At 37.1% G+C, this 17206-nt stretch overlaps 1 protein-coding gene across 16 annotated transcripts in view; it reads left to right on the forward strand.

Annotated features, from left to right (window-relative positions):
* The window catches only part of MAGI2 (membrane associated guanylate kinase, WW and PDZ domain containing 2), a 771534-nt gene that overhangs the window by 341128 nt on the left and 413200 nt on the right, over positions 1-17206 (forward strand). The window contains exon 1 of one of the 16 annotated variants that reach the window (XM_066990184.1): positions 7408-8787. The exons of 14 other annotated variants lie outside the window; for them this stretch is intronic. The gene's annotated coding sequence lies outside the window, so the exon portion shown is untranslated. One more of the 16 variants, XM_066990185.1, reaches the window with a different exon arrangement.

The following is a 17206-nucleotide window of genomic DNA, read 5'->3' on the forward strand; positions in this document are numbered from 1 at the left end:
GAGTTGAGATAAAGACAGTTTAATAGGAAGAAAAGCAATGAATAACAACAACAACAACAATAATAATGATAATAATAATATATACAAAGCAAGTGATGCGCACTGCAGTTGCAGATGATGCCCAGCCTGGATAGTCCCCAAGTAACAGCTGCCCACCCTTCCCCCAGGCCAACTCCCCCCAGTTTTATTATCCAGCCTGACACCACATAGTATGGAACATCTCTTTGGTGAGTCTTGGTCACCTTTCCTGGTTCTGTCTCTCCCAGCTTCTTGTGTACCCCCAGCCCCCTTGCTGGCAGAGCAGTAGAAGCTGAAAAGTCTTTGGCTTTGTGTGAGCACTGCTCTGCAACAACTAAAACATTAGGTTGTTATCAACATTATTTTACTCCTAAATTCAAAACACAGCAACCTACCAGCCACTATGAAGAGAATTAACGCTATCTCAGCTGAAACCAGGACGGGTTCTTATTGGGAATATGTTTCTGTGTGTTTTTGCATATGCATGCACAATATTTAGAAAAGACTTTGATGTGATCTGCTAACACAAGCTTCCCATTGTTGCATTCCTTGTGCATTAGATCTAATCAGTGATGTGCTTCCATTCTGCTGTTCATACTGAGTTAATTCCCTCTTCCACTGGGCAAGCACGCTGCAGAGTGTTTCATTTACTTGTCATGGTGAGATCAAGAAATCTATTGTTAATTATTACGGTTTCAATTCCCAACTCAGCTGCCTGTGTCAGTTGTGCCATTGTATGTGTGTGTTTGACTATTAATGACTAGATGGAATATTACTACGTACTTTATGAATGTGAAGCTTCTTTTAAGCAAACTCTTCCAGAAAGAAACATTAAAACTGGTACCAAAAAAAAAGTCTGACAGTTTCTAGCACAACTATCTAATAATTGATTGAAATACAAATTTGAAATTATCTTTTATGTGTTCTTATAGGAAATAAAGTATATAATTCTTCAGACTTAAAATTTACACAATTAACACAAGTATTTTTTAAAAAAATATATGAATACAAAGATGGATTGAATAATATCGATAGTAACACTTGCATGTTTCTATTAACTGTAAAGTGTTACTACACAGTTAAAATTCTGAAAATAAATCAAGAAAAGTGAAGTAAAATAATTAAAATATCTCATATTTCAAGTATTTTTATCATACTTCATGCTTACAAATAGATACAATCTTGTTTATGTTTTTGAGTAATTTAATTGTGGCTTTTTGTTAGTAGGAGTTACTGACTTAAACAAAACAAAACAAATCAAAACAAAACAAAACAAAAATCAGAAGAATTTCAGCTTAAACTTCTAGCCTGCAGAACTCCAAGTAAGTCCCCATTGGGATTTTTGGTTTGGGGGTTTGTAGGAGCAATAGTATGGAAAATGTTTACATTTTCCTGTCATATGACATGGAACAACAAAAAAGTAATAACTTCCAATACGAAGGTCTCTCCAGAACAATCCTGTTTGAAATTTAAAATCAGCCATTTCTCAGTAAAATTCTTCTTGGCTCCAGAAGAATAAGTGTTAGAATCCTTGATAATTAACTGTAGAATTTTCAATAGTAAATGTGGTACCTTTCTGTATCTATTGTACCGTGGAATTCTTTTTTGTGCAAATACTATAGAACTTCCATTTTCTTTTGCAAATGTACTGTTGCATCCCCATATGAAGTAAATTCATTTTAAACAAGGTACTTTAAAAAGTATATGCAAATAGAATACCCAAACTAGTTTTGAACTCTTTCAAAAGTTATTTTATTTTCTTATGGCATTATTTATTATTATTGTTATTGTTATTATTTAAAAACACAATGAACAAAAGCTGTTATAAATTAATAGAGGTCATGCTTAGCAATTTTATTTGTTGTTGTTGTTGTTATTAGTATGCTCTAATCTGAATTTTGTAAATAAAAATTTCAGAAGTGTTTTAAATGAATTTTGTATCATTTAGAAACTAGTGAGTGCTGAGGAAATATTCAAATTGACAATGATAAAGTAATGGGGAAATCACAGTGCAGTAATACTGATGTTAGAAGATTCAGTTAAGAAACCTGTGTTTGATATTTTATAGTATTACATATAATTACTGCAAATTTAAATTTTCTTCTTCCTTCTGATTCATTTCTATTAGTGGTAGGATCAGTTCTCTGGAAAGTATTAAAAGTGTTTGTTAATTTGTAATTTAGTACTTCTTAAATCAGAGTGAAATAATAATAGAACAAAAACACAGTCACATAATTGTTAATGTTGATACAACCGCAGTGATTTTTTTTTAAATTACACCTTAGCTGTCATTTAGAGAGGCAGATCAGTAAATGATTTTTCTCCATAATATTTTAGAAATCAAACACTAAGGAAAGAACAAATGTATTAAAAATATTATATGTTATTGAAAATGATATTTCATCAAAATATCTTTTATGTAAAATGAGACTTGGAAACTTCTTTGACCAGTTTTAATCAATTTAAATAACTTGTTTTGCGATGTACTAAGTACTTTTAGGAAAAACATTTGATGTCTTTATGATGTCTTTATGATCTTAAATCAGATAAAAATGAACTAGAAAGCAGCCAGAAAAATGGGTTAAGTGATTTTATTTTATTTTTTATTGTTTCACGTACCTTAAATGGTGGAAATTGAGGGATATGCTTTCCCAACAATTCTGTCAATTTTCTCATATGAACAAATGTTTTGCTTAATTCGTGAATTGACACCTTTTTCCATTTATGGGGAGGGAGGCAATCAACACATGGGCAAAGTAACAGATGCAACAGGACATTCCCGGACTAGTTTTGAATAAAGTAGGTCACATGCTGTAAACTCAGAGCAGGTAGAACTTTAATTTTTGAAGACAGTGCCACAAGTGTTGTGTGATTATGCTGTTGTTTAATAAAGAGGCTGGCATCTTTGTACAGTACTTATTATCTGGGAAGGAGGGGAAGAGGTCCTGTAATAAAAGAAGTGTGCAGAATGAGTCAACCAAGTGCCACTGGAAGAAGAGGTCCACACTGTGAATATACCAGTAATTGACATCTTGTGGATACCCCCATTGTAATCCAATTAAACTTTATTGAATTCCAACACGGGAAAGCAGTAGGGGTACAAATCCTCACTACTGTGCTACCATAGGCCATCCTCCTTACAGGCACTGGAAACCAATTAAAAACTTACTTATCCCAAATAACACTTAATGAACTCACTGTCTAGAGAGGACTGTAATTACCTTCTTCTCATCATGGGCCTGTACATGCATTAGTACAATCTTAAGGAGAGAGAAACAGTTGAACTATCCCAATAAATTTAAATTAATATCCTCCAAAAATAAACCAGACTTTTTAATGATTCTCCATTACTACCCACCTGTTTCTGCCAAAGTTATTGAGATCACGGTGCTTAGCAGTTAGATGATGGTATTTGGTTAACTCTGAAACGCGTTCATCACAATCAGTTGGTGAAAAAACTGGTAAGAGTTTTTGCTAACTTTAAGCTGAACATAACATTTTCTGCCTCCTAAGCCCTCTACAAACTGAAGGGGCCTATATGCAAACTTTGTATAATGCAAGTCTTTTGCCATTTCATGGATGGAATTTGATGCATATGTAAAGACTGACAGCAGCACTGCAGACAGCTTAGATGCAAGAATTATTTAATGCTGTTAAAAATATATATATATATACATATATGTATATTGTTTCACTCTAAGGGATATATCCTATTTCCATTTTTGAGATGGAAGGGGTTTATCCAGACAAATGATCTTTAACATACATATATACACATGCATATACATACATATATATCAAAGTCAGGAATAAAGCATTTCTATCTTCAGTCTGCCTTCAACACTTGTATGAGCTCTAGGTTCTAACCAGGATATTGGTATTGAATTCCTTCTTCACAAAAAGAGCTATGAGATTTTTCAGTGGTTACATGTAGTCCAAAACCTCATTTTTGTATTCTTAAGAGGTTTCCTGTTGCATTGTCTTCTGAAGCAACAAATAAAGTTCTGCTGTTGACATCAGTGTTGAAAGGTGTTTATCCATTTGATTTCCATTTTGCTCATGCAATTTCTTTAGAAGTGTCCAAGAGCTGGTGTGACTCCTCTACCACTCCCATAAGGAAAAAACAGTATGGACATTCTAGCAGGCTGGGTGGTAGTGTATTTCCTCCTCAACTTAATGATTTATTTATTTATTTTTAAATTTTATTTTATTTTATTTTAAATCTTTCATCTGGTCTTTGAAGAGCAGAAAGTTCCTGTGATCTGTTCCTGTGCCTTCCCATAAATTGACAAGACAATGCTGGGAGATCCAAAGGCTATTGGTATTAACTTTGCTCATCATCTCTCACTTGTTTATGTCTGTTTTAAAGTCAAGGATAATGACTAATTCTACAGAGAGGCCCACATTAAATGTTATCTCTAGCATGGGTCACAGTCCACACATGTCAAATGGCTTGTTTATGTCACTGGAATAGGACCACATCTGTACCTCAGCCTTCTTTCTTTCTCTTTCCTCTTGGCAATGTTTCTCCTCTGAGCACAAAGGACTATAGGTACATCCCCAAACCAAATCTAATCTATTCCAAAATTGTTGACCTTTGTGATTAAAACTTTTAGTCTTTCTGAAGGTGCAAGTTACTTATAATACTGTCAGTGATAATTTTGTAATGGTTTCCCTCAATTGTGTAAATTTTGTATGTAACATATGTGCATTTGGATATTTTTACTCATCAGTAATATTGACATTAAGGATCAGAAGCTAAAAGAGTTTTATCTGCTTTCACATTACTTTTGAAACATGGACTTGCAAATTCCAAATCTGAAGAGTAATGGAAAAACAAAACATTCATGCTTGCTTACTGCACAAAATTCAAAAAGACTTCTTAAATATACTTATACAACACATCCTTTTTCCTACTGATTGGATATAGTTTTATTTTTAAGCATGAACCTTTTACTTGCATATAAATGAAATGAAAAACTGCAGCCTGGTTCTATGGCTTCTTTTAGGAATAAATCCAGCCTTAAGGCTGATAAGTATTACAAATAAAATAGAGGTTTTATTGCTTTTTTTTTTAATGTTGATATATGCATATTTTTACTGTTTTAAAATTAACATTGCAAATACTGAGAGTATTTCTGTAACAAAGTAGACCATTAATTTATTTTTGTCATGCCTCAATAATTTGATTATGTATGTGCTGTTGTTCAAATTAAAGCTCTAATTTTTAAAAGAGTATAATTTAAAAACACTGAATTTGCCAGGATATTTTCAAATTCCTCTCAAGGGATTACAGAAGATAGACTTAATGATTAAGAAAATAATGTATTTACTTCTTGAGGAGCAAAATATCAGTTTGTGCACTTATATTTTGATAAGTATTACTGCACACTATTTCCAAAACATAATTATTGTCTCCATGCTTGAGACAGATTTTCATCCATATTTATTATATGGTTTCAGTTAATTATTGATACATGTATACATATACATATATATACGTATACATGTATACACATGTATCTATAAATCAATGTGTATATACATATACCCTTTAAGTGGAAGATAATCTTCCCACCTCTTCTACCGTATTAGGCCTGTACTTATTACTCCATCAATATAGAAATTCAGAATTTCTTGTTCCTATCAATTTATATGGCAGCCTAGACTTTACAATAGGCTTTATGAGAAGTCTAAAATCGTTATCTTATTTCTTAGAAATTAAATGACAGTTTTTTGATAGTAATAAACTAAATTGCACATTAGTTGGGTGAACATAACAATTCATTTTTGAAAATCAGTAGTGTACTCTGCTTTGAACATTTTTGGTGCCCATCATATGCATACCTATGATGTGATCCTCTTGCTCATCAGGAAAGTCATCATGTTCAGTGAGGGTTCTGTGCACAGAGTGGCTCCACTGCATGCTAGTTGTTGTTCATTTTAGGCTGGGAATTTTGGCCAGCAGCCCAAATGATTTACACAGTATTGTAACTACTGGATGGCAGGAAAACAGTGTCTATTTGCCTTTCCAGCAGTAATGCTTAAAGCTTATTTATCTCCTCGAAATAAGTTTTATGTTGATGTTATAGCAATAAAAGACTGTTGCTAATTTCTAAGTTAGAAAACATCAATATCCGTGCAACTTTGTTATGAGTTCCAAAGAAATTTGAGTGAGAACACTTCGTACTAGCCTCAGCAGATGTCAACTGACTCTCTTCTATTTGACCCACTCTAGCCAATATAGAATCATAGAATGGCTTGGGTTGGAAAGGACCTCATAGATCATCTAGGTCCAACCCCCCCGCCATAGGCAAGGATGCCACCCACTAGATCAGGTTGCTCAGAGCAATCTAGCCTGGTCTTGAACACCTCCAGGGATGGGGCATCTACAGCCTCTCTAGGCAACCTGTTCCAGGGCCTCACCACCCTCTGAGTGAAGAATTTCCTCCTAACCTCTAACATAAATCTCTCCTCTTTTAGTTTAAAATCATTCCCCCTCATCCCTTCTTTCACTACTGCTACTTCAGGAGAGTGAAATAAAAAAATCTATTAATAGTGTAAATTTGGAGGACTCCGTAGATTCCCAAAATACTGCAGAATTACACTTACATCTAGAAACTTAGATGACAGATGTGGAATTGTCTGGTTCTTCTGGCTTCAAAGGGTTCTTACAGTCTTCATTTCTGGGATAAGTAAAAAGGTGTTCAAGTGTTAAGTGACAAAGGCATTAAATGTTTTTCTATAAGGACACGCCTACCTTAGCAGTACAAGAATCCCAGTTCTAAAAATTTTTCAACATGCAGTCCAATGAGATATAGCGCAATCTAAACTCCAGAGCATTTTTTACACCCACTAGAAATGCTGGTTTGGAAGAACTTGAATTTTCACTTTTGATAGTGGTGTAGATAATCCATAATATCTTGTATAACACTTCCCCCCCCCCAGAAAAAAAAAAAAAACAAGAGAGAGAGAGAAAAAAAAAAAAGAGAGAGAGAGAGAGAGAGAGAGAGAGAGAGAATTACCTTATAAATTACCTTATATCATAAGAGTGATTGTATGGAAAACAAAAGTAGAAAATTGTCTTCTGTGTATAGTGCCATATGGACTGAAGTGTGTTACATGCACAGATCAGTTAATATGAGATGGGTAAATGGTCCTTTATGATATTACTGGAAATACTGGGAAGCATAGGAAATGTCTGTGCTGGAAGATGGATGGATGGATGGATGGATGGATAGATGGGTGGGTGGATGGATGGATGGATGAGTAGGGTTTCTGGCTTTAACTTGAGGCTTTAAGAATATGGTCATAGGAGGGTGGGCTTAGATTTCTTCTAGAATAGGTAATATATAATTTATATATTATTATATATTATATAATATAATCATATATTATTGTATATATTATTATATAATTTCTACATATTTAAATTTTCTCAGAAAGACTGATTAAATATGAATACCTACTTTTACCCTTTGTTTTGCAAGTGTCTTCTGTTTCCTAACATTTTACAATGAATACAAAGGAGATATATTAGGTAAAATTCTAGTCTTATTAAGCCTGATAGAAAACTATTAATGGTGACTAGGGTTAAAAAAATCACTATTCTATCAAGACTTATAGTCTTTGCTTCTTATAAGTTTTACTCAAAACATATTGTTTGCAAGTAACTTAACTTTTGAAAAAATCTTTGGGTATTTCTGAAAACTTGGCAGCAACTAGGACTCTCACAAAATCTGGGTCTACAGTTTTAGTTTTTCAAAATTTGGAGTCTAAGCTCAAAAGCCCTGCACAGTATGGTAGCTTTAATCGGGGTAATCCAGGGAATGGGACCATTGGATAAGCTACAATTCATAAATACAGGTTTACACATAATGGGCCTTATGTCAAAGATATTTGGAATTACATTGTAATAATATGAATGGAGAGCTAATAATTGTTTTCTATTGGGTATGGTCCATTTGCTGTTGAGATATTAAATATGGCTTCGGCATAAATATTTAAATATTGCATTGTGAGAAAAATACAATTGGGAAGAAGCTGTAAAGGGTCTTACAGAACCAGCATAGCACCTATTTTCCAATATGATAAATAATTATGGCTATTTAGACATAACCCCTTACTTTTAAATATTTAGGAGTCTCATGGTATACAAATCAGGTATGATTATTCCCACCAAAAAGTTTAATTACATATCATTCCACTGTGCCTGCTTTTGCGGGCTGCTGGAGGAGAACTGGAAAGCAAAAGCATGCCAAATGATCTCAGAGATCTGCATTTTTCTCCCTGCTTTGTAATGTAAACGGCTAGTTTGAAAACCACCGCGGCTCCATGCGCTCCATCCCCGAGCATCCCTCCTGGTTTTAGCGGCGAGATCACCTGACTGACCGCCACCTAAAGATGCCCCCTTCGCTGAGGAGCATCGGGAAGCGGTGGGGAGGGCCGGGATAAAGGGTGGCTGCCGGGGCTGGGGTCCTCGGTGGTGCTGAGCGCCCCGGTAGCCGCCGGGGGTGGGGACAGGAGCGGGAGCGCCGGGAGTGCCGCTGCCTCAGCCCTGGAGAGGAGGGAAAACAAAAGAGCTCAGCTGCAGTTTTGTGTTGCCGGCTCTGGCTTAAGCAGAAGATTCTAGACATTCGTGCCGAAAAAATCAAAGCACGGCTGAGACTCCAGCTACTGGGAAGATATTTTCTGCCCCCAGGATGGGCTGGATCGGTACAGGTGGTTTGCAGATCATGCGAAGACAGACGGGCTGAGAGCCATGGAAAGGTGGGATAAGGCTCTGCCTCTCTTCCTTGCTTTTTCTTTTTTCCCCTCTCTCTCGGTTTGTAAAGCAGTGTAGCTGGGACCTGAGATGGGGTCAGTTAAAGGGATTAGATGGGTTTTAATCCCAGAAAACAAAATCAAAATCAGAGGCACTACCGTGTTCAGCCAGATGTTCAATCCAAACTTGGGCTGAGTCGGACTTGCTTTGCACGATTCTTGTGTTGCTTTTAATGTTGTCTTTGTGTGGAATAGTTCCTGTTCGAAACACCATGCTTTAAGACGAATCGTACGTTTCTTTTACAAATCGTCAGATGACTGTTTGGCTGCTGTTAGGTTTTTGCCAGGGAAACTGCAAATGCAGGCTTTGATTATGATGTTTATGGAAATAAAAAGAGCTGTTGACTTTGAATTTCCAGCGATGCTGGCATGGCTAGAAGTTGAGCTGTGACTGTTGTTGTACATTGTCTGAATTGTAACAATGGGTAGTTTAAGGAGAGCAAGTTTGAATGGTGTTTCTTTAGCAATTCCAAATGCATTTCACTCTCATGCTCTTATGCTTTTCACTGAAGGCAGGGAATGTGATTTTTTTGTTTGTTTGTGTGAACAAAAAGCCAATAGAATTTTCAAAAAGGGTGAAAGACAGAAACAAATGAACATTCCCATGTCATTTATGTATTTGCAAGGTTGTTACACCAACGTGCCTTAATATCTAAAAGAAATGCCAGCAATTTCTCCTTTCTCTTGCTGGGCAGATACATTTCTTTTGTTCTTGAACATTTTCCCTGCCTTTTTAGAACAAAAGGCATTTCCTTTTTTTTTCTTTCATCTTTAATATTATTAATGGCAGCAAGAGAGTTATATACAAATTAGCAATTTTGCACAGGTTAATGCTCTGCTTCATTCTGAAGTAAACTGCCTTAAGGTATTAGGAAGAAAAGGGGTGGGCAAGCAGGGGGGAGGCTTGACCGATGTCCAAGAAATATTGAATTCATATGGATTTAAGTCATACAGAGAAGCATACATTTATCTGTAGCTGGATTTCAGCTTTATGTCATGCAAAATCTGCAGACCGTAGCAGGGAGATTCTTAGCAACCAATAAATCAGATTTGTAATGGGCCTTTAAAATTTGTCTGTGAGGGGTGACTGCCTGGGTCCCCTTTGGCCAAATTAAGATGCAATCTGACAGTACAGTAGCATCTGTGAGCTGACATTTTCTCATGAACCTAGTGAAAAATGGCTCCATATCTCTTCTTCAGTCCCCCAAAGACGGTTTCTGAATAGCCATGCATTTTTCCCCTGTATTGTTGTTTGTTCTAATCACCATTCTCACTGATAATGTCTGACTGGCTTGTTTTGCTTTGCTTGCTTTTAAATCTCTGTTTGAAGAGCTGAGGCACTGTCGCAGGCAGTGATTCTTTTACCTGAAATCAGAGCCTCATGCCAATACTACTGCTCACAAAAAAAAAAAAAAAAAATAATAATGATAAAAAATGTTTGTTAGAAATAAGTTGTATAAATACCGCTAATAAAGCAGCTTCTGCCTGTACTGCTGGAATTAGGTAAGTGGGTTGGAAAACATGTATCTTAGATAACGTGCCACCCACGATACAGGTAAAAAAAAAAAAAAAAAAAAAAAAAAAAAAAAAACAGTAGTGAAGGCAATTGACAGGTAAAACTGAAAATCCTAAAAAAAGGCATGAGAATAAATTCCTTAAAGGGCAGAAGTATACCTGTCAGTGCTAGTGTTTGTTTATCCAAGGGAGAAGTTCACATTCAGATACTACAAGACAGAGCAGGGGAGGGAGGGGGGAGGCAGGCACTTTAATTGTACTACAAGTGTGCTTATTGGCAAGCACCTCGTATCGAATAGCCACTCAGCCTGACAACCCAGCTCTGCCTCGACGGTCCTCAGAAGTTCCAGCTCAGGAAACCAGGAGTGGGAGATGCCTCCATCTGTGCATGTGTGAGGTAAAGGCAGGGGAGCGAGGAAGGGGCCAGTGTTTCTCTACAGTGATCTGTGCTGTGTAGTTCACGGGGTGGCAGTGGAGGTAGTTCCAGAGAAAACCACTTCTTTAACCATTCACTGAGACAAGGTGCAGAAGCAGGGCAAGTATGAGAGAGAAGGATGGCTGTGAGAAGTTGCAAGTAGTATGGATCCTCTTCAGAAAATGTGGCCGGTGCTATTTTTGTGACTGCTTAATAATGCCTATGGATGGTTTTGAAAAATCAGTGAATTTACTAAACTCCATACTTTCTCTCTGATTTAAGGTAATAGTTTCTCTTCTCTTTTCAGCAAGAAAAGAATATTTTTAAAAGCTTCCTTCCTAGAAAGCAAATAGTATAAATGTGCCATTTACCCATTGCAAGAAGTATTACATTTTGGTTGGTACTTAGAGAGCATGTTGTGTGGAGTACTCATAAAAACCCCAAGTGTTACTTGCCAAACTTGTTACAGTCTTTGTACATTATTTTTCATAGACATAAATGCTTGGAGTTACAGTTGAAAATTCCACTACTGCTGGAGAGGAATGAAAATGGAACTTTAACACCACATGCAGATCCCATTATTGCTTTTGTAAAGGTAGATAATTTGACAGTAGTAAACAGTTTGCTTCGTAGAAAGTGACACAATTGCACTGTGGGAATGTGAAAAAGAAAACAAACATCTTGCCAACCATCAGACAAGAAAGAATGTCAATGAAAGATATTCCAGATAAATAGAGTTGAAATAGTTTGAGTGACAGGAAGATTCCAGATGCCTAATTCACGTTGACCGTATTTATAACACAAGAGAATGCAGCTGCAGTTTTAGAAGCTAAAGCAAATCAGGCTGATTTCCAGATGTGTATGTACATAATCAAAAACCATGGAAGTCTGATACTGAACAGCACCAGATTACATTTCAGAACTTACTGAGCACATTTCAAGAAACCGGTCTGAAGATTCACCAAAGGCAGAAAAGTTTCTAGGAGAAGGAAAATGAGCAAATGTAATCCAAATGAAACACACACGTTCAACTAGTAGTATTGTCTATTGATTATATGATAATAACGTACAACATTATCTAAAGTGGGTTTTAACAGTGAAAATCTGATTTAAGAAATGAAGCAAGACTTTTAACATTTATTCTCATTACTAAATGGAAACTACTCAAGGACCTTGCTTGCAAATCCTTTTTTTTTTTTTTTTTTTTTTTTTCTCAGAATGAAGCACTGGCAATTTGAACCTCTGTAAAAGGGGATGGGAAAAGAACGGCAGAAATAAAATGATGGTGTTTTGGAAATTTCTCGCCATCATTTTCTACAAGCTGTGTAAAGATATGCTCTGGTTAAACATCAAGGACAGAGTTTTCTACTCGTGATGTAAATCAAAAATAACAAGAATGAAGTAGATTCATGTATACTAACATGAAAGGAGAATCAGACCCAGAGCACTGAAGTTGGAGAAAATTTTATTTACATTGAAGCACTCCAAGTAACGATTGTCAGTGTTCCAGCTGACAGACTCAGCAAACAGCCCACCTATTTCCCATTTCAGCAGCAAATGCCTGAATAGAAACCATCACATTCTCACTGCAAAATAAGCCTAAGAACACTAAAGGCCATATTCCCGGTTGTCTTCTTGCAACCAGTTTAAATCAAGTTTGTTATAAATGATATCACTACAACAGAACTGGTCATAGCCCATAGAGTCAAGAAAAGAGTATGGTAAGCAGAATTTACTACATCTGATTTTTTTTTTTTTCTTTTAATAAGGATTTCTCAGCTACTCCTCTGTCATCACTTCCACATGTATATAGCACATTCCATACCCATGTGTCTTCACCATTTCTGGCACTAGATAAATATTTCAGAAACAGATCCATCTTGTCACTGTTCTGGACTGATATATTTTTATTTTATTTTATTTTTTTCTCCTGACTATATTATACTGAAGGATAAAGAAGAAGCTGATTCTTGTGGTTGCCTTTGATGTTGATATACAGAACATGTCCAAGTATTAGGAAGTGTCCACTGTTTTGTAGAAAATGAAATACCAACAGTAGGGTTCACTCAAAACTATACTGGTCAGGCTTGTTCTTTGAGCACAGAAGGTTAGGTTGACTAATTCAGCTGAAGACAGAAATCCACCCTCGCCTGGAAGGATGCAAGATATTTTTAACCCTACTTCTTCTTTTTCCTGTCACCATCCTGATATCTTTTTTTCCTCCTACTGTTTTCCTTACCACTCACAAAGTTCTTTTTTTATGTAAATATTCTTTGATTTAACCCTGCCAACCATCCATAACTTCCCCCTCCTGCCCTGGCCCCATGCTCTTGAGACACTGAGATACACTTTCTGCTGCTTGCCCTTTCTCTGGTCTGGATGAAGCCAGAGGAATTAGATACTGGGTATGTAGGTTGTCCAAAAAAGGCATATCCAGATGCCTATGAAACAAAATACTCTTGATCTCATCAGTCTCCCCATAACAAAAAGGAAATGATTTTTCATCCCAGTACTAATCAAATCTGTGGTAAAGAACTTAGCTAATATTCCCATGGTTAAAAGTGCCAAAGAAAGCAGTGAGAGCTGGCGGCTTTCTCAGGACACTTTGATCATCTGAATATGTATATTGAATACATATATCATTACATGAATAGTTCTAAAGGAGAGTGTGATTGATAAGGTTTAGAGCTTGGTTCCAGTGCCATATTTCACTCAGGAGTAGAGACCTTTAGTAAAGAAAAGAAAGCTGATCCTGCAGAGGGGCTCAGGTTAAATACGTTTTAGAGCCTTCTAAACAAAGAAAACAAGCAAATAGGATTGGCAGTGGGTGGTCATTGAACGTGACCAAAAAAAAAAGTAAATAAATAAAAAAGAAGAAAGTGCCTGGGAAATATTCTTTAATCTGAAGGTATTAGGAGTTAAGTCTTTATAACCATGACAATTCCCATTGACAGAAATGCTCATAAACCAGAGGTGATGGAATACAAATGGGCATGGGTGTGGGAAGCGTTACAATAGAGAGCACATCACAATAAAAACTCTCTTTCTCGGTTATCCTTTCCTTTCCAGTCAAATAAATAAATTGCAGTGATGTACAGCGTGAAAAAATTATTGCAGCTAGAACACTCCTCTGATAACTGAGATGACATAAGTTATAAAAGTCTGTCCTAGATAATAGAAAGTGAACATTGCTTGAAGTTAGTAAAGATTTAGGAACTGTTGGGGGCTGGATTGATTGGAGCATACTAATTGAATATGTATTGCTTCACTCTGGACTTGGCCATGCAGCTGGCCATCTGCTGAGAAACCTGCACCAACAGGAGCACATAGTTATGGCACTCCTGTGCCGTGCCTGCTCTCTGTCATCACTTTCAAGGTCCTGGTTTAAGTCTTCAGGAACATTTATGAGATTGGCCAAAGTTGTTGGGGTGACTGTACCCACCTATTCAGGTGTTGGCACCTGTGTTGGCAGAAGCCATGATGAGTCCTGAAGATAACAATGGTCACAGTGAAGTATGGGCAGCAGACACAGGACCTCCAGGACAGAGATCCTTTTCATAAGAGGATTTTGACAGAAACTAAAAAGGATAACTTGGTATCACTCCATAAAATTTGGTACCAGCTTTCTGGAGTACTTGGAAAATCTAGAACATCTAAGAAGGTTTGTGGAAGGGTGAATAAAAAACTTAATTCAGTTCATAATCATTCAGTGTCTGTAACTGGGATAACTGGAAGCATGTGTGCCTCCATCTTCAAAGCTTGCCTGCACCTCCTGAATGTCGAGAACATGTGTCTTGTTTTTTTCTTGTTTAGAAGATACAATAGAAAGAACTTCTAAGGAACAAAAGTGAGGATTTTGTGCAGGTCTGGGTGTTCTTGCATCATTTGTTTTCAAGTTCCTGCACCCAGAAACCCAGAAATCTTTATTAGCTGTCTGGTATTTATCCTTGCAGTAGAAAGACTATGATGCATGAAAGGAAGCTTTCACACAAAGCTTTCCTAGCTTCCCCCCTGTATTGCAGTATTTTCAAACCTCGAATAACTGAGAGGAGAATAGGCCATTTCCATTGCCTCCCATTCTGTCATCACAGCTGTCAACTGGTGTCAATGCTGGTGTCAAGCCAGCTGCAGTGCCATCATCATCCCAAAACACCTGCATGTGTATTGGAAAGTCCTTCTGCAAAATGCAGGGAGTGCCAATAAGGTTCTCTGTTCTGTTTTTGTTGTTGTTGTTTGTTTGTTTGTTTGTTTGTTTGTTTTCCCCTTCCTTCTGCAGATTCAGCAGGTGATGGATATTATTCTTCAGCCATTGGGAATCAGGACACTGTAATTATGTTCCCTGTCTGTGGAAGTTATTGCCTATTACTGTGTGAGCTACATGCTCTGATCAGGCAGGATTCAAAACTAAACTCAAGAAGCACATTTTCTGCTGCTTTCAGACCAACAAAATAATGTTAGTGTTAAATTACAGTAGTAAATGCTCTTTGGCCCTTATATGGGGGAGCCTGAGTAAAACTACATTGTTGCTGATACATAAAGGAGTCAGATTCTGAGATTCCACAATATATACGTATATATACATGTGTGTGTGTTTGTGTGTGTGTGTGCAGTTTCTTTTACTAAAAAGTCACAGAGATTTGCCATGGTTCATGAGTGTTCTACAAATTGTGAGGACGAGACAGAGAAAGTCCATGATCATTTTTTATAAAGAGGTGACTAAGTCCCTTCTATAGAGATAGTCAAGATCTCACAGTCCTTCCTAACAAGTTTTCTTAATTGCTCATTGCTCCTGAATTTATGTGCAGATTGGGCTTTAAGTACCTGGACCCAGTTCCCACAATGACTCAGGAGGAAACAAAAGATGCATTTTTCTACAGCTCCTGCTTTTGTGTCCTCCTCTACTTGAGCATTGCCTTCTGTGAGATTCACCACTTTCTGACTAGGAAAATGTAGTTTGCCTTTATCTCATCCTGTCCTTCCCTGAAGTTACTTGGAGAAAGTAAGATATGGTGGGTACCTTGTGCACTGTTCTGTTAGGATAAAGAATATATGCTGTCTCATTGTGTTTAGAAGAATGCTCCAAAGAAAATTCTGTATAGTATAGTTGTGATAACACACAGGCAAGAAATAAATAAAAGGAGAGACAGCACCAGAAAATTTGCTGCTTTGGTATAGTCTACTAGTTCAGCATAATTGATGCTAGTGTTCTTCCTTTGCCAAGACTCTTCACAATAGCTGCAGCAGTCTGCTGTCTCCCAGAGCTTCCCTAAAAGCCATGACAAATTCTTGTTGCTATGTATCTACAGAAGATATGTGCAGACCTCCTTGACAGGGGACTAGTACAAAGTGATCAACTCTTGAACAAGTTCTTCTCCCATTCATTTCATTTTCCCACTTCCATTTAAATGGAAAAGTCCCACATGCCCCCATGCTCTCTCACGGGACTGACCATGACTTTTAGGAAATACTGAGGTTCTTATTTTCTCACTGCCCACATCAAAGGACTGTGGCTGTAAGGATAGCTAGAAGCATCAATGCATCAGACCCCCCGGCTCAGGCATGTTAGCTCATGAAGTTGGAAGGCAGTTTCTTGCTCTCCTACCGCACAATATTTTTTACTGTACTGTGTGTTTGTAAATCAGTTCTGTATATAAAATATTTGTGTATAAAGCACTACAGTAATATGTGATCACCCAGCCCAGTCTGAAACTGAACAACAGTTACAAGAATTAACATCAAAATATCTTAAATGCTTGATAGGAAATTTGCTTCCTTAACAGGAGTAACAACAGAGTTTTTAAAAAACATCCTGCTAGTCACACTGGCTAGTAGAGGATGCTCTGGGAAAAGTAGAAGAGCCGGGACAGTATAGAGTAACATTTCCCTTTTTTATCTTCCAATTTGCAACATAATTTGCCAAGATACTGGGGTGTTTTCCAAGTGATATGACATTCTTCATTTAAAGCATGATGTTTACATGGCAACATAATGCAGAAGAAATGTCATTTCCAACGTTGGTCCTATGGATACATGCTCATTGATGTGTATGTAACTAGACCTCTGCACCTCAGTACAGGGTGACCTGGTCACGGAGGAAAATTGGTTTGCTGTGCCTTCACCTGAACTTACTGCTGCCTTGGTGATGAGTATCGCATCTTCACATCAGGTTTGCCTGCCATTGTTACAAATACTGTAAAACTTTGAAAGTCAAAAGCTTTGAAAGCTTTGAGTTTTCACTACCTTAGCATATAAATCTGAAAATTTGCTTCATTTGTGATGAACACATTTTCCTGCATATGGGTCATGGCCAGTAAAGGCAAAATACTGAAATTCCCCTCCCTGCCTGCCCCACCCCACCCCCCCCCCCCCAGCCAAAAAAAAAAAAAAAAAAAAAGGAAAAAGGGGGGGGGGGGGGAGGGGGGAAATTTAAAAGAA

Source organism: Anser cygnoides, chromosome 1, assembly GCF_040182565.1.
Source record: "Anser cygnoides isolate HZ-2024a breed goose chromosome 1, Taihu_goose_T2T_genome, whole genome shotgun sequence".
Classification (NCBI taxonomy): Eukaryota; Metazoa; Chordata; class Aves; order Anseriformes; family Anatidae; genus Anser; species Anser cygnoides.